Below are 24,600 nucleotides of genomic sequence, written 5' to 3'. Positions count from 1 at the left end.
AATGTGAGTTTTCAGATGATTATGAGTAAAGAGATGAAATGGGTAAGAGGCAAAAAACTTGAAATAGAGAGGTGAAGAGGTGAAGATGTAAAAATGTTGAAGTGAAGAGGTAAGGGACGTTTTATAAGCATGGGATCGGGCGGTTACAAGAGCCCAGCCAACCGGGGAAGGCCATGTGTCCCATAATTAATGAGAATCGACTTGAAACGACGTGCGTTACGGCGGTTGTCAGAGCTAACCATCCGGGATATGACACGTGGCCGATGGCAGAGGGACGTGACGCAACTGTTCTCGCCAAAATGAAGAGATAATAACGGACGAACGGAGCCACCGGTTCCTTGATTCATCCACTTCCCGTTACTCCGATAAAACTACGATCCGGAATGTGTGGGGACTATCTGTATACGGTAAAAACCGGACATATGTTAAAACGGTAAGACCAGAGACTGAAGGAAGAAAGGGAAGGACATTCTTTGGTCCGGTTTTCCCCATAGCCGAGTTGATCGTGGTTGTTCCTCCATTTGATCAAAGACGTTAGTCCGTTTGATCAAGGTCGTTAGTCCGTTTGATCGTGGCCGTTGGTCCGGGAGATCCGTTGCGCGGTTGCCACGCGTCAATAACGTCCAGCCATGTTCAACTGTCAATCGTACGGGTGTCAGACCGTACGGCCAACCTAATCCACTGCAGAGTTTTTCTTTATTTTTTAGTTTTCTCATATTGTATTAAGCCCATGAAGCAACACTATAAATAAGGGTCATTGCCCACTTTTGAGGGGTTGGCTCCTTTATATCAAGAACTCTTGTAATAGCAAAAAATATATAAACTCTTTCTCTTTCTCCCAAATATCTAATTTTCGGTCCAAATTTATTGTGTTCATCTCTTAAATTTATTCAATCAAGTGATACTCATATTAGTAGACATATAAATATATAGCAAACCTCTGATTATCAGTTGCTTCTCCATAGCATATTTATATATTTCCCTTTTCTATCAAATAGATTTAAGACACAACCACATATCCTATACCTCACTCACAAATTTAATTGATTATCCAAATTCGGGGTAAACAACCACTACTCCCACACTTTATTTCTATAACCCCCAAATAGTTACTACCCATATTTATGACACACCCTTTGATATTCTCAATGTATTTCTATAAATAGTTGGATTGTATGTAATAGTTGTACAATTGATACTTGGAAGAAATAAGAAATTCTCTCGTCTCTTTGTCACTTTATTGTTCTTGCTTTCATTTTTTGATATATTGTACTAACTCTTTTAGGTTGATTTTACAGCACTGATATTGTTTTTTATTTTTTATTTTTATTTTTAAGTCATGGTCAATGGGTGGCCCCACTGAATATTTTTATTAGCTTATGAAATAAGAGTTGAACAAACAAAAAGCCAAAAAAAAAAACGAGAAATCTGGAAGCAAAAAAAGGAAAGTGCAGTGACGATCTCTCTCCTTAGCTCCAAAGCTTTCCAATCCAAGATACATCTGAAATTTGTTGGTGTTCATCACAAATCGAAGGTACCCGTTCTTAATTTGAAGTTTTTTCTTCTATTTCTTTCCTTTCCAGCGCTGATTTAATGTTTTTTGCTCTTGAGATCTGAAATGATGGTGAAGATGCCGCTGTAATTCGTACTTGTTCAACTCAAATCGAAGATGTATGCATCTTAATCATTGATTTCTCAGAGGTATGGCCCTTGTTTCTTCCTGTTACTGCTTTTCTTTTCTCGATCTGTGGCTAAATGTAGTGGGTAGATGGGTCACTTGTGTTGAAAGTATGCTAAGATCGAGAGGTTCTTGAGCAACAGAATGAGCACCTATAGGTGCTAATACCACACGTTTCTCAATCGCCCATCGACTCAGTATATCGACTCAGTATACTCTCAAATACACGTGTTTTCCAGTCTAGACGATTAAAAGGTCTGTACTTGTAGCACTTGTGATTTTCCTGAAGCTGTTGTTGTCAGGGTATGGTTTTGCTGCTCTTGTTATTGTAGAACTTGTGAATGCACTTGACTTCTTGTTGTTTGCCTGTGGATTTGTTGCTGTTTTCCTGATTATCTGCCTGTTGTGGTGACTTCGTCCCCATTGATGTTCCTTCTTTAGCTCCTCTGTATAGTTAACACCTGTAGAATTATATTTTACACTTATGCTTGAGGGAAATGTTCTTCCTTGTTCCAGATGTGCTATCAATTTCGTCTTCATGATGTGTAATTGAATGAGTACCCAAGAATACTAATACCACACATTGGGCAGTTGATAGTGAATATGCCATGATTAGGTGACCTGCAAAACAGAAAAACATGTTAGTGGAAAACAAATCAACCTTCTTCCATTCCAAAGAATGTGAGAAAAAATGAATATGCCATGATTAGGTGACCTGCAAAACAGAAAAACATGTTAGTAGAAAAACAAATCAACCTTCTTCCATTCCAAAGAATGTGAGAAAATTGATCATTCAACAAAATCCCTCTTTCTCTTCTCAGCTTTCCGATCCTAATTCCTTAGCTCCTCCATCAACTTCTTATTCTGATATGATGAGAAGGTTCGAAACAAAAATGATCTAACTGTACATTGGTTATATCATCTATCTATATATATTTATATAAATCAGGGACATAGACCTGGTGATGTGGCACATCCTATGATTAGGAAGGTAAAAAACAAAAGTTGCAACTTTTCCTTTATTTACGTATTCCAACTTTCAAAATCAATGAAAGGATGTGAACATTCTTTAATTCCCTCTTAATTATCATTTGTTATGTAGTAAAATCGATTTAAATTCTTTTCTTTTTCTGTTCCTTTTGTCCTAAGTTATGTGATACACTTTTCTTTTTAGTTTGTCCCAAAAAGAATGATACATTTTCTTATTTGGTAACAATTTAACTTTAAACTTTACCTTATCTTTTGCTTATTTTAGATCACAAGATTCAAAAGTCTTCCTTTATCTCTTAAACTGCGTACCCAATGAAACTATATCACATAAATTGGGACGGAGGGAGTACTAGAGAGAGTCAAGGAAGATGCTCTTCCTTTCCTTAAGAGATCGTACCGGTTCATCAATGACATAACATGGATATACTTTCTTTTACATTGAAGGTATTTTCCCTTCTTTTTCTTTATTTTATTTTTCCCTTCATTGATTCTTCTTATTTTAGCTTTTTCCTTATTTTATCAACCCTTTCAAAAGTCACTTCTTTTATTATTATTTTTTTCACTTCTTTAGTTTTTTAAAATTACACCTTTAATTTTGTCTTCCCTACCGTTTTTTAGAGAAGTTCTTACACAAATTTGGAAATATGTATTCATTGACAACGGTATTGCTTACATTATATTTTTTTTGCTTTCTTTTCACATTAATTTGTAACTTAACAATCACTCTTCATGATATACGTATCTAACCATTCATCCTTGAAAATCATTGTTGTCTTGGTGCGATATTTTCAGTGAGTGAATACAGAAGAGAACGGGAGAAGAATGCATACTGGCGTCTTAACAGCCTTAGCTGACTGAGAAGATTATGAAAAATGGAACGCTGACATTTTACGGTTATTAGATTAATTAGAAATGACTGTTAATAAGGTAAAAAATTCTACCTTTTCATCGTTTCTCAATATTTTCTATTATCTCCTGCAAAGATTATTCTTTTGCAGGAAATATTGCTGCGTGGTTGTGTAAAGGATCATTATTTAGATTCATTAGATGTACATAATCAGTTTTTTTTTATATCTAATTTTGTATACTTTTATTTGTGTAAGTGTGAATATGATGGTAATTCATATTAGGTGATGGGCTGAATTGTTCCTAAAAGAGAATTATGTGTAAATTTATGTGAGATAAGGCACTATTACCCCTCCCCCCCCCCCCCCCCCCCCCTCTCAACTATACCCGAAGTTGATACGACACACCTTATCTTTCCCCGAGTCCTATTACTCCTCCAAACTTATTTAAAACAGATTATTTACCCCCCCCCCCCCCCCTTAAGTGCTGACGTGACAAGGAGAGTGTATTTCACTCTCTTTGAGAGAGTGAGAAACATAAAAAATGGGAAAACTTAATTGTTTTCTTAAAAATCTGTATTTTCTTAAAATATGAAAAAATGAATTATTTTTTAAAAAAATATGAAATATCCGTTTTTTTAGAAAATAAATCTGGAAAACTAAGTCTTCTTATTAAAAAAGTTGGACATTTTTTAAATTTTGAAAGCTGATTATTTTTTTCTATATATGAAAATAAATCTAGTTTTCCAAATTTAGTTTTAAAAAATGGGTTTTCCACATTTTAAAAAAATAATTAATTTTTCTGTAGCCTCTCTCTTTTTAGGCTATAGAAAGAAAAAGAAGACTGTAGGCATCGTCTGGCCCTTTTGGGCTGCTGTAGCCTTTCTATTTTTAGGCATCTCTGAAATACACAACACACGATTAAGGAACAACAATTTCTTATATCATAGCTCTATCATACGATTCTTGTGAAGAAAGAAGGTCAATCATTCCTAAAATGTCCGCAGCTTCTTGTTTATAAGTGTGGCGCGCAACACACCCATAACCAAGACTCTACTAGACACGGCTCGTAGACACACCCTAGGACTGAACTGCTCTGATACCACTTTGCCACGACCTGACTAGGGGGCCGCGACGAGCACCCGGTGCTAGCCCACCCGGACACCCCTTAGCTTACACTTATGCTTACATTTAGGTGAGCCCCATAATTAGACATACATTTCCTTTCATCCATCAAACTAGTCCCATTGGACGAAAACGTTTCTTATATCATCATAGGTGTCGATGCCACATCAATGTACATGAGCCGACAAGGCTAACAAAATGATATACAAAATATAGGCCGACAGGCCAAACACATCTAACCACATACACATGTCTAAGAGCCTCTAAGAAGGTTATAACATATCACATGAGCGGGATAGGACCCCGCTGTGTCCATAAATATGTACACAAAAGAATCTATACCAAAAGCTGCGGCTCCGGATGAGATGGAGCTCCGCAATGTAGTCCCAGAATAATTAAACTATGGATCGAGTCTATCTCCCTATGCACCTACGGGCATGACGCAGCGTTCACAAACAAAAGGACGTCAGTACGAAGAATGTACTGAGTATGTAAAGCATGATCAACAACAATATAGAAGCATGATATACAACATATGGGACAACATGGGATGGGAGATAATAATATCGTCGTCATGGCACTTACTTGCTTTCCACAAGGACACTTCATTTCTATTGCGTATCCGTATACATCCATATCCGTACTTAATTACCTTCACATTCATTTTCGTATTCATATTCATGTTTTCATTCATATTCATATTCATAACATATTCTTACTCATATTGATGTCATATACATAGCATATACATATATACATATATAGCATGCCCGACCCTGGAGGTTCGGTGTTTCATACATACTTGGCCAGCCAAGGCTCAAGGTCATACATACCTGGCCCTACCAAGGCATCAGGGTTATCCGTACCATCTGCAGAGGTGTGCGCGCATTACGTAATCACATACATACTCTATACATATTCATATACATATATTCTGCCCGGCATCATAAGCTCGGGGTCTTATTATAGCCCTTCATAGGCACACATACATATAATAGCTCATGAACAACTTTAGTATCGTTTCATTCTCATCATCATTTCTATCATCATCATTATCGTTATGTCTACCTTATGGGCTTACTCGTCATGCGAGGAACTTAGTACAATCATAGCATATCTAGCATCGTGAGCTTACTAACTCGGAAGATCAATCATTTGAAGAAGTCGTAGGCTTATAGAAGATTTAGACGTTTGGCCAAAGAACCATGCCTTATGAAAGAAGGGTTAGCCTTACATATCTTTTCGTTCGACTATATAACACTTGCACGTTCCCTTTCGACGCTTGCGTTTATATCTTCATCAAGGTCATACTATCGTTAGAATCGACAACTAGCATAAATGGCTAAAGCTAGAGAAAATCGGACAACATCTCCTTTATTTATAAAACATTCCTCCATATCGTAATTCAACTCCCAAACGTCAACAATACATTTACAATATCATAACAATAGCCTTTAGTGTGACTACATTATCCATATTCTCAATTCACTTCCAATTTTCCATATTCAAGACCATAACACACGATTTCGTTCATTCACATGCAATGCCTATTTCATGATCTTAACGTCATTTATAACCCATTCATGTCACAACACAACAACAATCATGATTCAATTCAAACCATTTCTCAAAACGTCATTATTCATCATTCATGACCCACTTTACCATATTCTTCTAATGACCAAGCATTTCAACTCTCAAATACCTTAAACAACATATAAACATCATGAATCTTACCTTCGATGTTGTAGGAACAAGCCTTAGTTGATAATACTCCACTTGAGCAAAAACCCTAGTTTATCTCCAATGAGATTTCTTGACTTGAATGGTCTTTAATGGGTTTGCTTACACTTGATTCACTTGTTTTGTGTTGTTGATCACTAAAAACCCATGAAAACTTGTGGAATATATGTAGAGAGATGTTTTAGAGAAAAGGGGTGTGATGTAGAAGTGAAATGAAATAAGCCTTGGTCCCCTTATTTAATGACTTGAAAATCTGATTTGAAGTGCACAGTGGTCGTAAACTTGGTTTACGGTCCGTATTCCAGTTTACGGACCGTCCTTCATGGTCGTATTTAATCATAACAGAACCAGAAACTCAGGTTGAAGCATGGTGATTTACGATCACGGTTTACGGGCCGTAAACCACTTTACGGTCCGTATTTTGGGTCGTATTTAACCATTTGATCAATTGGCAGAAAGTTGAAGTTGTGGAAGCCAAAATACGACATGGCAATTTACGGTCTGTATTTCACTTTACGACCAACTGGCCCGAATGCAAGCCTGCAACTTTTCACATTTCCAAAACCTATAATTAGTCATTGTGGAGCATAACCTATCTCTTATCGTAATTGCCCTTGGAATCTTATTTAGGGTCATCAAATGTCGTTTCTTACTCATGGAAACATCATACACTCCTGCTCATCACTAGGTCATTCACTTGCGTAGCAACGAAAGATTTTCCGAGGTGTAACACATATCCAAAATTCGGATCTTTTCTTCGAAAACCAACCAAACGTCTTTTTTCACATACCTTCTTCCCAATCCCAACCCAAAAACCGACAAACCCATATCGATTTCATTCAAATCCAAACATAAAACTGTTACACCTCGGAAAATTTCCCGATGGTACGCAAGTAAATGAACTAATGATGTGTGCGAGGAGTGCAAGTGTATAATGTTTCATGGGAAATGTATGAAAAAGGATGTGGATGATTAGAATGAAAAGTCGAGAAATGAAAAAAATTGAAAGTTGGCAAAACTGCCTAGTGGTCGTATAGTTCAAAATACGGACCGTAAAGTGCAATACGGTCCGTAAACTTGACGTCGTAAACTGGCATGTCCAACTTCAACTTTCTGCCAGCTGAGGAAATGGCTAAAATACGACCTGGTGGACGGACCGTAAAGTGATTTACGGCCCGTAAACCATGGTCGTAAATCCCCATGCATGCAGCCAAAGTTTCTGGTCCTGCTTAAGCTTAAAGACGACCACGAGGGACGGTCCGTAAACTGAAATACGGACCGTAAACCTCCATGGACGACCACTGTTCACCCAGCACAGATTTTTCAATTCATTAAATATGAGGATCAAGACTTCTTTTATTTCATTTCCACAATACACCACTTCTCTCTAGAATCATCTCTCTACATTTATTTCATAAGTTTTCAAGGATTATAAGTCACCAACAACATAAACAAGTGAATCAAGTGTAAACAAGCCATTAAGTACCATTCAAGTCAAGAAATGCAAATGGAGAAAAACTAGGGTTTTGCTCAAAGTGAAGTATTATCAACCAAAGCTTGTTCCTACAACTTCTAAGGTAAGACTCATGATTTTTACAAGATGTTTGAGGTATTGGAGAATTAAAATACATGGATTGTAGAAAATGTGGTCAACTAGGTCATGAATGATGAATAGTGACATTTTGAGAAATAGTTTGAATTGAGTTATGAATGTTGTTGTGTTGTGATATGAATGTGTTATAAATGGTATTAAGATCATGAACTAAACACTTTAGACGAATGGACGAAGATGGGTGTTATAATCATGAATGTGGGAGAATTAGAGGCAAATTGAGGAATTCTAGATAATGTGGATAATGTGAATGACTAATGGCCATTGTTATGATATTAATGAAGGTATAAACGCTAGCATTGGAAAGGAACGTGCAAGCATAGAATAGTTCGACGGAAAGGTATGTGAGGCTAACCCTTCTTTCATAAGGCATGGTTCTTGGCCAAATTCCTAAATTCCTCTATATGAGTATGTTGTCTTCACATGGTTGACATTCCGAGCTCATAAGCTCACGACCCTTGATATGTACTATGATTATACTATGTTCCTCGCTTGACTAGTAAGTCCATAATGTAGATGTAACGATAGTGATGAGGATAGAAATGATGATGAGAGTAAAATGAGATTAAAGATGCTTACGAGCTATGATATATGTATACGTGCCTATGAAGGGCTATAATGATACCCCGAGCTTATAACGCCGGGTAGGATATATATGTATATGATTATATATAAAGTATGTATACGATTACGTAACACGCGCACACCTCTGCAGAAGGTACGGATAACCCTGAAGCCTTGGTAGGGCCAGGTATGTATGATCTTGAGCCTTGGTTGGCCAAGTATGTATGAAACACCGATCCTATGAGGTCGGGTATGCTATGTATATGAAATGACTATGTATATAATATGAATATGAATGTAAGACCGAAGTGTACATAAAGCCCTTAAAAGCTAAAGGAGGGTATCTAATAATTTTAAGTATGTACCTTAAGATTTCGGAGTTAAATGAATCCGCGGAAGTAAGTTCGTTGAAGGTTAGAATTGGTGTCATGTTTTTGGGAATATTTTGTATCATTTGTACTATACTGTTACACCTCAGAAATTTCCCCGTGAACGCACCACGAATAGACTAATGAAGAATACGGGTATATGGTGTTTTAATCAGAAGGGAATGACGTTTGACGACCCTAAGTAAGATTTCAAAGGAAATGGGAATAAGAGATAAGGTTATGCTTCACAATGACTAATTATAGGTTCTGAAGACGTGGAAGTTGCAGATTTGCACTTTGGACCACTTGGTCGTAAAATGAAATACGGACCGTAAAGTAGTATACGGCCCGTAAACCACCATGTTGTATTTCAACTCACAAAACATCAACTTTCTGTCAAATGTTTAAATGGTTAAATACGACTTGGAATACGGACCGTAAATTGAAATACGGCCCATAAACTGCTATCGTAAATCACCATGATCCTCAGCATACCTTTCTGGTTTTGATATGCTTAAATACGACCACGATATATGGCCCGTAAACTGGAATACGGACCGTAAACTGGGCTTACGACCACTGTTCATTCCGGATTAGATTTCAAGTCATTAAAAGGAGACCTAAGCTCATTCAATTCATTTCATTTCCACGATATTTCTCTCTAGAAACCTCTAGAATGCTCTCTACTATTCATCACAAGAAAACTAAAGAAAATCCATGATCAATAACACCAAGTCCATGAAATAAAGTGTATGAAACCTAGGTAAAGTTCATCTCTCTCAAGAAAACCCAAAGGAAGTGAAGTAGGGTTTTGATGCTAGAGGAGTGATTCCATTCAAGGCTTGTTCAACCATCATCTAAGGTAAGTTTCATGACTAAACCATGTTGTTTAAGGTATTGGAAGGTTAAGATACTTGAATTGTAGAAAGACATAAGAAATGGGTCATTAATGAGTGAATAGTGCCATGTTTGGATGGTAGTTGGATTGAATCATAAATGTTGGGGTGTTGTGAGTATGAGTACGTCATAAATGATATTTAGGTCATGGAATAAGTGTGATACATGAGAAAACGCGATAGTAAGCTATAACCATAAATGTGGAGAAATTGAAGAGAAATGGTGGATTGTGGTCAATGTATATGAATGATGATTATCGATTGCATTATTGTGAATGTTGTTGTGTGTGTTTGGGATTTGATATAGAATATGGGAAAAGTAGTATAAAGAGAGGAAGCGCTGTCCAATTTTCCCTAGAAATTGTAGCGCGTCCTTATAGTCGAATTAACTAACGTTAGTGCGAATTCTCTCTTGAAGGTAGAAACGTGATATCAAAGGAGAACAAGCAAGTGATAGCTTAGTTAAACGTCAAAGGTATGTAAGGCTTATCCCTTCCTTCAAAGGCATGAATCTTTCAAACTTTCCATGATCCTCCTATATGATGGAACTTATGAGTTCTTAAATATACTAAACTACATACGACCATGATAATGATGATAACGAGTTAAAGTAAAGAGATTCGATAGTTCATGATATGATGATCCCATAACGTTGATGGTGTCATTATTGTTAACACTCACCTTATGAACTATTTCCTTCAAGGTGAGGCAAAATACTCCTAAATGTTCATAATATAATCGGGGGTTTACTGTCACGACCCAGCTAGGGGCCGTGACGGGTACCCGGGGCTATCCACCGAGCACCGCTCGTTCTACCACTCATCATACTCATTAAGCCTCCTTTTTCGTTCATGAACTCATAATCATAAGAAAATCTTTTTCTTTGAAAAACATAAACACTTTTATATACATAAGCCCTTTTGCTATCAAAGATAATGTACACATATCTACGTATATACAATAGTGACCTTGTGAGACCATGTAACCCACGCATACGTATCTACGAGCCTCTACTAGCGTACTAGACATATGGACGGGACAAGACCCCATTGTGTCCAAAATACATATACATATATATACACAAAAGTATAAACCCGATTAGCACCTCCGAAATAATGGAGTGCTCCTGAAAATCTGCTGATAGCTCCTATAGGTCTGCGTCGTCTCCCTGTCTACCTGTGGGCATGAACACAGCGTCCAAAGAAAACGGATGTCAGTACGAATATTGTACTGAGTATGTAAGGCATGAATGAAATAAGCAGGATAGAGAATCATAAGTCATGAGATGAAGGAAAAACCTGCGCGACCTTTAAGGTTGAATGTATTCCATACATATATCACATATACATAATCGTCGTACATGAATCATCATAGCATATACATCGTCACGTCATATAATTCATCATCATAATACCGTATCTACTCATACACATAAAACGTTATCCGTATTCGACCACTTAGGGCTCGACAATAGCCGTATTCGGCCACATGGTGGCTCGACAGTATCCGTATTCGGCCACGTAGTGGCTCGACAGTATCCGTATTCTGCCACTTAGGGCTCGACAATATCCGTATTCGACCACTTAGGGCTCGACAGTATCACATACAAATCTTCCATATTCGGCCACTTAGTGGCTCGACCATGTCACATGCATCACACAAGGATCATTATATCTCATCATCACCATTGTCATCATATACATCTCATAAGCTTATTGTAACCCTTCATTAATGCACACATTTAAATTCAAAGGCAATTTATGAAAGTCACATCGTATTCGTAGCATGCATTTCATATAATTATCATATGATAGTCTTTATAATCTTTAGGCTTAAGCTAAACATTACCACTATCTTTTATATAGCATATCTCTTACCTTTATCTCATATGAAATCCTCTAAGAACATAGACTCATAACTTTGCGGAACATTGGTCATAGAACATGCATTAAGGCTTATGGGCAATCTATAACAATGTCGGGGTGACATAAGGTCGAGAACCCCCGAGTCCATTATGGAGCAATCATAAGCATTATGCCTCACCTTGAAGGAATTAGCGTATAAGGTGAGTGTAGTCAATGGACAATATCAATGGATCGTAATATGGATCATTAGCCTTGTCGAACTATGATATTGTAGGCCTTAGTATCTTTATACTTAGACTCATCATCGTCATTACCTCATTCGTAACATGCCTCTTATCTTATCCCTTATGACTATTCATAAACATAGGCTCTTAGTTTTTCGGGAGGTAGGAATGTCATGGAGAGGTAAGGAAAATACTATCATAGGAATCATATAAGGATCATTAACTTCGTAGGAACATCGTACCATGATCTTTACGACTTCTAGACTTAGATTCATCATCAACATCGTCATGCTTGTAACGTCTCTTTTCTTTATCTTGTGATGTTCTTTATTGTTACACCTCGGAAAAATTTTCCGTTGGTACGTAAGTGAACGAACTAGTAATAAGTATGAGTGCATGATGTCCATGAGCAAGAAACGACGTTTGATGACCTTAGGCGAGATTTCAAAGGTATCCGATGTGAGATGAGAAAGTTGGCTAAATTAAGATGAGATATAAGGTGAGCAATGCATGTGCATGGACGTGGGCGATTAAAATGAGAAGTCTAAGAAATATGGGAAGTTGCAGAATTGGAACTGCCCAGTGGTCGTAAAGTGCTAGGACAGACCGTAAACTGGTATACGGTCCGTAAACTAGCAGATCGTAAACTGTCATGCAAGGCTTCAACTTTCTGCCAGTCGAGAAATCGTAAAATATGACCTGGAGGACGGACCGTAAAGTGATTTACGGCCCGTAAACCATGGTCGTAAATCACCATGCATGCAGCCAAAGCTTCTGGTTCTGGAAATGGTTAAAGACGATCGCGAGGGACGGTCTGTAAACTGCAATACGGGTCGTAAACCATGATGGACGACCACTGTTCACCTCAGCACAGATTTTGCAAGTCATTAAATAAAGGGACCAACACTTGTTTTATTTCGTTATAACATTACACCACTTTTCTCTAAAACCTCTCTCTACATTTATTATACAAGTTTTCAAGGATATTTGAGGATCAACAACATAAAACAAGGTGAATCAACAGTAAGAACATCATCAAAGCTCATCTAGGTCAAGAAATCCAAATGGAGAAAAACTAGGGTTTTGCTCAAGGTGGAGTATTATTAACCAAATCTTGTTCCTACAACTTCTAAGGTAAGATTCATGATTTTTACATGAAGTTTAAGGTATTGAAGAGTTGAAATACATGGATTGTAGAAAATATGGTCAAGTAGGTCATGAATGATGAATAGTGACATTTTGAGGAATAGTTTGAATTGAATCATGAATGTTGTTGTGTTGTGATATCAATGTATTATAAATGGTACTAAGATCATGAACTAGACACTTTAGACGAATGGACGAATGGACGAAGTTGGATGTTGGGTGGGCTAGCACCGGGTGCTCGTCGAGGCCCCGAGTCGGGTCGTGACATTTATAATCTATAGACTCATAGTTTTTGATACGTAGGAAAATCATGAAAAAGGAAGGAATAGCATATCGTAAGATTCATGCGTTAGAAAAAAAGGGACTAGCCTTAACATACCTTTGCCGTTTAGCTACGTTAGCATTCACTTGTTCTCCTTCAATGTCACGTCACTACCTTCACGAGAGAATTTGTATTAGCAGTAGCTAGTCGACTATAAGAAAGCGTCGTTAGTTCTAGAGAAAATTGGGCAGCAGTTCCTTTGTTTATTCGACTTCCGCCATATACCATACCAACTCCCAACATTCATAACATCAATCAGAATATCATAACAACAATCGTCATTCATTTACATTATTCGCATTTCACAGTTTCACTCCAATTCTCCATAATCATGACCAAGGTTCACTGTCGTGTTCTTTCTCATACAATTCTTATTACATGCTCTAAATGTCATTTATAACATATTTATAATCTCAACATATCCATTTTCATGATTCATTCCAACTACTACTCAACAATAGCATTATTCACCCATTTTATGACCCATTTTCTATACTTTTCTACCATCCAAGTAGTTCAACTTATATACACTTCAAACATCATGAAAATACCATGGAAGTTACCTTAGATAACGTAGAAACAAGCCTTGAGTGGAAGTATTCTTCTAGCACCCAAAAACCCTATTTCACCTCTCTTGATATTTCTTGGTTTGGATGACTTTAGTGAGGTTTCATACACTTGATTTCATGAATCTTGTATTGTTGATCTTGGTTTTCCCTTGATTCTCTTGTGGATGAAGGTGGGAGAATTTTCTAGAGAGCTCTTGATTTGTGGAGAGTGGATGAAATGAAAAATGAAATGAAAAAGGCCCCTCATACTTATTTTAAAAGCTGGCCCGATCGAGATCTACGGACCAACATACGGTCCGTATGTTTTCTACTGACCGTATGTCTGGCCGTAGATCTGGTCCAGAGAGGTATGATATACTGGGCTGAATCTACGGTTGGCCATACGGTCCGTAGATTTTATATGGCCAGTATGTCTGGCCGTATGTTTGCCCAGTTTTTCGAGACTTGTTCTCGTCGATTCGTTTGATCTCCGATCCTTATGGAACCTTCTTAGCACTTGTTTAACACCTGAATACCAACATAAGGGATGTTATCACATGTCCCTAAAACATCCTTAAGCCATCGTTAACTCGTCGTTCATAATTTCTTACCCGATACACCATATATGACTTGCTTTTCTTAGCAACTTTCGTCCCTTACCTTATATGCTCTTGAAATCTCGTTTAGGGTCGTCAATTTCTATTTCTTGCTCATCAAAACTTCATATACACTATGACCTTCGTCAACCTATTCACTGTACATGTACGGGGAATTTTCCAAGGTGTAACATTCTTCCCTTCTTTTTGAGCATTCGTCCTCGAATGTTAAACACTCGGGTTTCTACAAAAATTTCACCAGAGTTTCCCCTATATTAGGGCACTACCATCCTGTCACAACAACCCATAGTATCATTGCCTCACAGGGCCACAACATAATAGTAAACATATCTATGGCCACACACGACCAAAAGCATAATAGCAATGTAATTTTGCCACACACCTGTACATATTCATGTACCCATATCCGTATACCTATTCGTGTTCGTAGTCGTATTCCCATTCATACTCGTATCCACTTATATATTCATTCTCATAGCATCTCTATATCCGTAACACAATTGTACTAATATCCGTATCATATACATATCACATATATTACATATACTTAGCATAGTCGTACTCATATCGATTTTATATACATAGCATTTACATAGCATAACCGACCATGAAGGTTCGGTATTCCACATACCTGGCCCTTCCAGGGCTCAGGGTTATCCGTACCCAACTATAGTGGTGCATGCGTAGCATCATATATATTTATGATATACTATATTCTACCCGGCCATACGAGCTCGGGGTTCCATAATAGCCGTAAGTAGGCGCATATACATGTAACATCATAGGCATCTTCGACATCATTAATAGCGTCGTTCATTACATCTATCTGTCACATCTTAGGGTCTATCGTTCAATCTCTATACTTGTATTCTTTTACTCGCTTCCCCCCTTTTAGGGTTTCGCTTATACCTTTTTAACCCATTGCCTCGCTTTCAAATCTTTAATTCTTATATCCCTTACTATACTACATCTTAGTCATTCTGTTTCCCATGATTTATAGCTACGATAATTTATGTGTGCGGGCTTAACATACTCGTGTCTTACCTCTCTTCTTTATCTTATACATATATAGCTCCTTATCGTCATTACTATCTTGGAAGTTCTACTCTTCATACCTTACTTCCTTAAAACTTGAGAATCATAACACCACATATTACACTTTCCCTATTACCGTCGCTACATAACACGAAATCTCTCAATTCATACTTGGTTAATACTACAAATATTTATCTCTTTTCACATATTATCAAAGGTGCAGATATACATGTGACGGAGTCGGGAAGTGACTCTGTATCCTGTTGATCAACTAAAGCATATATACGGGACTGAGTGGCACCTAAAGTAGATGCTCTCCCTCTGCCTCTACCTCAACCTACTAGAACCGGGGAAGTCTGCTGTCACGACCCAACCCCGTAGGCCGTGACTAGTGCCCGAGTTGGACACTCATATTGTCTGTTAACTATAGTCATTTACAATTAGCATGTCATGATCTCATTTGTATATAAAAAGATAGGGAGTATTTTAAATCTGTCAAAGTTTTGTGTGTCTTAGGCACCTGTCTCCTGAGGAGTTGCACTTTTAAATAACCACATAGATATATATATTACTACGCAAGCCGACAAGGCTGCCACGATATACAAAATACCAAACATACATATATATGCAAGCCGACAAGGCTGCCATTACGAATGGGTACGCCCCAAACATAAGCCATAGACATAAAACGCATCAACAACTACAAACAGACCCACACCGATGTCCACAGACCTCTAATAGTAATGACCGTATCATATGGCGGGACAGGGCCCCGCCGTACCCAAACAAACACATATGAATACAACATAAGGGAGTTATACCACAAGCTAGGCTCCGGAACAAGGGAGCAATCCAAAATAGCTGAATAGGTATCCTAAGCTGGTGGATCTCCGAAACGAGCGTCTGTACCTGCGGGCATGAACGCAGCCCCCCGAAGAAAGGGGGTCAGTACGGAATATGTACTGAGCATGTAAAGCATGAAATGTAGTAATAGACTCATAATGAGACAAAGTATGTAGGACTCAGTGCAACAACCAGAATTTCTTAAAACTTGCCTGTGAGCATAATTCATCTGTATCATTCTCATATCATTATCATTATAGAGTTTTGTAATCAAAGCTGCATAATCATTCTGTATATAACATATATAACGTGTCCCGACCCTTTAATGAGGGACTCGGTAATCTAAAATCATAGCATCATAACATAAACATAGACGTGTCCCGGCCCTTTCCTGAGGGACTCGGTAATAAGGAATATGCCCTCCTGGCCACCATCATCTCCATATCATCATATCATCATATCATCACATCATCATATCATCATATCATCACATCATCATCATATATTTATATAACGTGTCCCGGCCCTTTAATGAGGGACTCGGTAATAGTATAGTAAACATGCACACGGAAACGTATCCTGGCCCTGGACTCAGTGAAGGATATAGCGATAAGCACGAGCAGAATAATAAGCAACCACATATATGCAATTCATCTTTTGAGACTCAATGGATAAGCAACTGACCAGCTCTAAAGTGTTAAAATGATATTCATTTTCAGTTCATTTCAAGTCTCATAACAACCTATCACAAGAAACGTTTCAGATTTCATGTACATATATCACTTTAATTTGGTGTAGCTTTTGAAAGTCAAGTATGTCTCTAATTGTGCAATCCTTTAAGAATAGGAACCTTCATACATTATTCATTAGTCACTCATATTGTAGGCACATGACAATGGCCTTAATGAAATATAGAATCATAAGTCATGCATGGAACTAGAGAATAGAATTTACCCCAAGGTTCATATCGTTTCATACTTACGTCTAGGACATGCCAAAAGAAAGAAGAAATAGGCTTTACATACCTTTAGCGTTTAGTTGTATTCTAACTTGTACTTGCTGCCCAAAAACACTTATCCTATATCAAGATATAAAGATCTACAATTAGTCTACAAGGGCATTCAATACGTATTGTGACACTCACAATTCCTTTCTAACAATTAAACGACGTTTCGTTCGCATTCAAACCAACTAGCGTTACAAGCTAACATTGCTAATCGTTCTTTCATATATTAATCAAGACTTGTTTAAACATGACTTAGGTAGCTTGGGAAGTCCCTACACCATTCAAAACTGTTTCATACACACATAGCATTTCCATTCTCACTTAGCAATTTTCCAGTTTTAACTTGCAACAACAACAACACGTTTAATGACATTACTTTCATGATTCTTGGAACTGTTTTAACCTCATTTTAATTCCTACAACAGCCCACCATCATTTCAGTTTCAACTTGAATCAATGCACTTTACTTTCACTAAACGTTTGCAACAAGAATCAACATTCAACACACACAAATTCACTTCTAACATCAAAACTGTCCACGGTTTTCGACTGCCTATACACTTCAACATAATTCATTTCTTTAACACCTCAATTCACATATTCAACATGCATACAATACACCATAATGTCCATACCAACAACAATCCAAAGGTGACACAAAACAGTCCCTAAATCTCCCCTAAAACAGTCCCTTTTTCACGGCTACAACACCCTTCCCACGATTTCATGATTTTTATCCGTTTATCCAACTACAATACATTCAATCCATTCCCAATACATGTTCAAGAAGATAAAGAATGACTTCATTAGAACCTTCAACACAAGGCTCATTTTCAATTCAAGAAAAACAGCCCAATATCCAACATGCAACATCACAACCAACTTCTACAATCTTTGTTCATTTACCTATGTTGGTACATATTCAATTCATGAACAATACATGCAAAATGAAATCAATCATGACTTCACCTCACTCACGGCTCACTCTCTACTTCAACTACAACAACAATCCAACAACAACATGCATGAACTATACATTCAAATCATCATACAACACAAGAACAATAAGCATTCTTACCTTTCATTCTTGTTCTTCACCTTGGCCGAAACTTCAACTCTATTGAGGTGCTACACTTCCTTGTTTCTTTTCAACAACTACTACATATTCTTGTACACTAAATGAGGAGTTGATTTGAGGAAGAAAGATGATTTTTTTTTGGATTGAACTCACCTCACCACTATCGGCTAGCTCTAGCCGAGAGCTTCTCTTTCTCTCACTATGTATTTTCAACTTGTAAGTGTTGAAATGAGTTGTGGAATGTGGAGTGAATCAGATTTTTTTTCACATTATGTATTCACTCCATATTTTGGCCATGTGTACTACACTAACTTGGGTCAAGAATCTTTGACCACTCCATTATTCTACACGGCCAAACATGGCTTTAAATAATGGGCTGATTTTTTTGTTCCCAATCCCACTTATTAATCTAACGATGGTTAATTTAATCCCCATTTTCCATTAATACTTTCATGCCAACGAAATTGTAGGTGAATTGTGACTCGAAACGAAACCGGAAGTTAAAATCTCTACTTCGTACCTTAAGATAGTCTTGTCTTTAACTTGTCGCGTTTATTTTGAAACGTCCTATTGTATGAAAATATGGGATATAACATCCTCCCCCCCCCCCCCTTTAGAACATTCGTCCTCGAATGGCGATTTTATCCCGTTGGATTCTATAAGAGTTTTGGGGAGGGTTTTCCTTATTGCTAACATATAAATTGAGCAGACAATTAACACAATCAAGCAAGGGAGTTTAAATTACCTGTAGATGTGGAAAACAAGTGAGGATATTTCTTTTTCATCTCCTCTTCAGCCTCCCGAGTCATCTCCTCCCTATTATTGTTCTGCCACAACACTTTAACCGACGCCACATCTTTTGTTCGTAACCTCCTGATTTGTCGATCAAGTATGGCAATAGGTTGTTCTTCGTATGATAGCTCCTCAGTTACCTGAATATCATCTGTAGGGAACACCCTGGAAGGATCGCCTATTTACTTCCGAAGCATTGACACATGGAAGACCGGATGTACTGCTTCTAAATCTGCTGGTAGATCTAACTCGTAGGCAACTTGGCCTACCTTACGGATAATCTGGTAAGGTCCAATGTATCTCGGGCTCAACTTCCCTTTCTTGCCGAATCTCATAACACCCTTCATGGGTGACACTTTCAAGAACACCCAATCGCCAACCTGAAATTCCAAGTGTCGACGTCGATTATCTGCATATGCCTTCTGTCGACTCTGAGCTGTCAGTAATCTTTCCTGAATAAGTTTCACCTTATCAACAGCCTGCTGAACCATATCTGGTCCTATCAGCTTAGTCTCGCCAACATCAAACCAGCCTATAGGGGATCTGCATTTCCTGCCATACAGGGCTTCGTACGGTGCCATCTGAATGCTAGAGTGGTAACGGTTATTATAAGAAAACTCGATAAGTGGCAAGTGATCATCCCAGCTGCCCCTAAAATCAATGACACAGGCCCGTAACATATCCTGTAGCGTCTGGATGGTACGCTCGGCCTGCCCGTCAGTCTGAGGATGAAATGCGGTGCTGAGACTCACCTGCGTCCCCAATCCCTCCTGGAAGGATCTCCAGAAGTTAGGTGTTAACTGGGCCCCTCTATCCGAGATAATCGCTGTGGGAACTCCATAAAGTCTCACTATCTCCTTAAGATACAATCGGGCATAATCCTCAGCTGAGTACGTAGTCCTGACTGGAAGAAAGTGGGCTGATTTTGTCAATCTATCAACGATAACCCAGATAGAGTCATACTTCCGCGGGGTGCGAGGGAAACCTGTGACGAAATCCATATTAATTACCTCCCATTTCCAGGTTGGAATTTCCATCTCCTGCAATAGGCCTCCAGTTTTCTGGTGCTCTATCTTGACCTGTTGGCAATTCGGACACTGAGCCACAAATTCTGCTATGTCCTTTTTCATACCATCCCACCAGTACAAACACCTAAGATCATGATACATTTTTGTCGATCCCGGGTGAATAGAATAACGAGCACAGTGTGCTTCCCTCATTACCTGCTGCCGTAACCCTGCAACCTCAGGTACACATAATCTGTCTCTGTATCGTAGTACTCCATCGGCTGACATCTTAAATGGGGTCTCCTCCTTCTGAAGTGCTGTATCTCTATAATGTACCAGAACAGGGTCCTCATATTGACGCTTCTTTACCTCTTCTACAATAGAGGGCTCAGCAACACCTCGCACCAAAACACTACTATTATCAGAATCAGCCAACTGACCTCCAAGACTAGCTAGCTGATGAATCTCACGGACTACCCCTTTCTTTCCTGGCTGTACGCTTGCTAAACTAGTCATAGATTTACGGCTGAGTGCATCTGCTACAACTTTAGCCTTCCCTGGGTGATATAGAATATCAACATCATAATCTTTTAGCAACTCCAGCCATCTCCTTTGCCGCAAATTCAACTCCTTCTGCTTAAAGATATACTGGAGATTTTTATGATCTGTATAAATATCAACATGCACGCCATATAGGTAATGTCTCCATATCTTCAAGGCATGTATCACTGCTGCCAACTCCAGGTCATCCAGAACGCAATTCTCACTCTCTGACTACCTGATTCATTACCATAGAAAATGTTGCTGGCGATAAGGGGAGGACAAGGAGCTCAGTTGCTCCATACCTCGTGAGAGAAGTGGTCATTCATCCATACCCCTCGGAGTTGGCCTGGTCAATAAGAGGGAGTCATACTTTGGACTGCTTTTTTCAAAAGAAACTATCTGAATGTAGGATAATTTCTTTCATGTTTCGTGAGTTGTCGGGAGGCATAGGCTATAACTCTGCCGTGCTGCATCAACACGCAACCCAACCCAACACCGGAAGCATCACAATAAACAACATAGCCATTTGGCCCTTCAGGAAGAGTTAGGACTGGAGGTGTAGTCAACTTATCTTTCAATACTTGGAAACTCCGTTCACAAGCATCGGTCCACTGGAATTTAGCTGCTTTCTGTGTTAGCCTTGTTAAAGGCGCTGAAATACAAGAAAACCTTTCTATAAATCTCCTGTAATACCCTGCCAGCCCCAGAAAGCTACGTACCTCAGTAGGCGTCGTCGGTCTAGGCCAGGTTTTGACGGCCTCAATTTTCTGCGAGTCTACCCGAATACCATCTGCTCCAACAATATGCCCCAGAAATGCTACTGAAGTCAACCAGAATTCACATTTAGAAAACTTAGCATATAATTTCTGGTGATGGAGTATCCTGACAACCGTCCTCAAGTGATCTGCATGCTCTTCCTCCGATCGTGAATAGACCAGAATATCATCAATGAATACAATCATAAACAAGTCAAGGAATGGCTTAAACACCCTGTTCATCAAGTCCATAAATACTGCTGGAGCATTGGTCAGCCCAAAGGACATCACTTTAAACTCGTAATGCCCGTATCGGGTCCTGAATGCAGTCTTCGGAATATCTGCTTCCCTTACCCGCACCTGGTGATAACCTGACCGCAAGTCTATCTTTGAAAAACATTTAGCACCCTGCAACTGGTCAAATAAATCATCAATCCTGGGGAGGGGATATCTGTTCTTTATGGTGACTTTGTTCAGCTGCTTATAATCAATGCACATTCGCAGCGACCCATCCTTCTTTCGTACAAATAACACTGGTGCTCCCCAAGGTGATGTACTGGGCCTAATAAAACCCTTTTCCAGCAAATCTCTCAGTTGCTCCTTCAATTCTTTCAGTTCTGCAGGTGCCATTCTGTAAGGAGGAATAGATATAAGCCGAGTGTCTGGCAATACATCTATAGTGAACTCTATCTCACGTTCAGGAGGAAGGCCTGGAAGTTCATCTGGGAATACACTTGGAAATTCATTAACCACCGGGACAGATTGTAGAGTCGGTGTTTCTGCTTTCAAGTCATGCACACGAACCAGGTGATAAATGTAGCCCTTTCTAACCATCTTCCTTTCCTTGAGGTATGAAATAAACTTACCCCTCGGCGATGCTGTATTCCCCCTCCATTCTATAATTGGTTCCCCTGGGAACTGAAACCGAACTACTTTGCCTCGGCAATCAAAGTTAGCATAGCAGGAAGCTAACCAATCCATCCCCATAATAACATCGAACTCAGTCATGGCTAACTCTATCAAATCTGCTTTGGTATAGCGATTACATATGACTACCGAACAATCTTTATATACTAGCTCTGCTAAGACAAAATCCCCTACTGGTGTAGCTACCTCAAATGGTTCTATAGATTCAGATTTTATCCCAATTTTACTAGAAACAAAAGGGGAAATATATGATAATGTGGAGCCTGGATCTATCAATGCATAAACGTCTCGGGAGAAAATCGATAGTATACCTGTGACCACATTTGGCGACGCTTCCTGATCCTGCCTGCTGGCTAAAGCATATAGGCGGTTTGCAGGACCGCCAGAACTGGAAGCCCCTCCACGACCTCTGCCACGGCCTGCTGGTGTCGGAATACCTTGCCCCATAGGGCGCATAGCAACTGAAGAAGAACAAGAACCCGCGATAGACCCCGTAGGCTGAGCTGGGCCACCTGCACCACCTCCAAATCGACACTCCCTCATAGTATGGCCCTGACGGCCACAAGTGAAACAAGCACCAGTCATGAAACGGCATTCCCCTGGATGGCGTCTGCCACATCGAGGACACGGGGGTATAGGTGGTCTCATTTGGCATGAATTCCTGTGCATCTGGAACCCTGAAGTCATGGAGCTTTGACCGGTTCCCGAATACCTCGTGCTATCAAACCTCCTACCAGTAAATCGTGAAGGTGCACTCCGTGCCGGCTGGGAAGGATATCTACTATACTGCTGTTGGGGCTGCCTGCCCCGAAAGTCGCCAGAAGAGCACCCCGCTGATCTAGCCCTCTTATGCTGACCCCTTTCCTGCTAACTATCAAATCGGCGCCCTCTCTGTCGATCATAAACCCCCTGTGCATATGCCTGCACTCGGGCGATATCTATACCGGGCTGGGAAGCCATTGCCATACAACTATCAATCAAGTAATTGTCCAGCCCCATTACGTAACGATGTACCCTATCTGCCATTCAGCTACCATAGCGGGCGCGTACCTAGCCAGTGAATCAAACTCGAGGCTATAATCTCGAACACTTCTACCATTCTGCTTCAGGTGTATAAATCTGTCAACTGTAGCTCGCCTCATCTCTGGAGGTAGGAAATGACCCCGAAATGCTTCTACGAACTCGTCCCATACCGCTGGTGGAGCATCTTCACCCCTGGACAACTCCCAGGACTCATACCAATTTACTGCTATATCACGCAACTGATATGAAGCCAATTCAACCAACTCAGTTTCGGAAGCCTTAGTCACCCGCAACGTACGCAGCATGTGTCGAATAAACTCCTGTGGATCCTCTGCGGGCTTTGACCCATAGAACTCTGGGGGTTTACAAGTCAGAAAATCACGGACCCTCAAACTGTCGTGTCTATCCGCATAACCACCTTCTAACCCGCGTCTGGGAGCCTGTCCCGATACCAACCTGGTCAATAACTGTACTGCGTCACGCATAGCCCTATCTTCCGCCCCTGGCTCGAGGGCTGGAGGCTCGGGTGCTGGACCCTCAGGAGCTAATGGTAATTCTGTCTCCTGATCCGCAGCTGCTGCTGCCCTAGGCTCCTCTGATAATGATGGTGTAGCTGAGCTCACTGACTGAAGCCTAATCTCAGGCACATATTGAGAATAAGCTCTAGTGACCCTCCGGGTCCCACTGGTCTCTCCAACTACCGCCTTGCCCTTCTGGGAGGCCGTCGCCTTCTTTGGAGGCATCGCCGTAAATATAACAATCTGTTAGGGAAAGATTTATCCTGATAACACAGCTCTATCGCACGATCTAGAATGAGAAGGAAATATGACATCCTAAATGTCCTGTAGCTTTCTGTTTATAAATGTGGTACACAACACATCGATAAACAAGACTCTACTCGACACGGTCTGTAGACACTCCGAGGATTGAACCGCTCTGATACCACTTTTGTCACGACCCAACCCCGTAGGCCGTGACTAGTGCCCGAGTTGGACACTCATATTGTCTGTTAACTATAGTCATTTACAATTAGCATGTCATGATCTCA

At 39.5% G+C, this 24,600-nt stretch overlaps 1 long non-coding RNA gene across 1 annotated transcript; it reads left to right on the top strand.

Annotated features, from left to right (window-relative positions):
• Positions 1 to 1,323: 1,323 nt before the first annotated feature.
• Positions 1,324 to 3,828, top strand: LOC132633921 (uncharacterized). Its single transcript, XR_009579935.1, has 4 exons — positions 1,324 to 1,534; positions 1,612 to 1,701; positions 2,934 to 3,112; positions 3,461 to 3,828. It is a non-coding gene; the product is annotated as an uncharacterized LOC132633921 (long non-coding RNA).
• The last annotated feature ends 20,772 nt before the right edge of the window (positions 3,829 to 24,600 follow it).

The sequence above is a fragment of the Lycium barbarum genome, chromosome 3 (genome assembly GCF_019175385.1).
Source record: "Lycium barbarum isolate Lr01 chromosome 3, ASM1917538v2, whole genome shotgun sequence".
Lineage (NCBI taxonomy): Eukaryota > Viridiplantae > Streptophyta > Magnoliopsida > Solanales > Solanaceae > Lycium > Lycium barbarum.
This window is presented reverse-complemented; position numbering and strand designations above follow the sequence as displayed.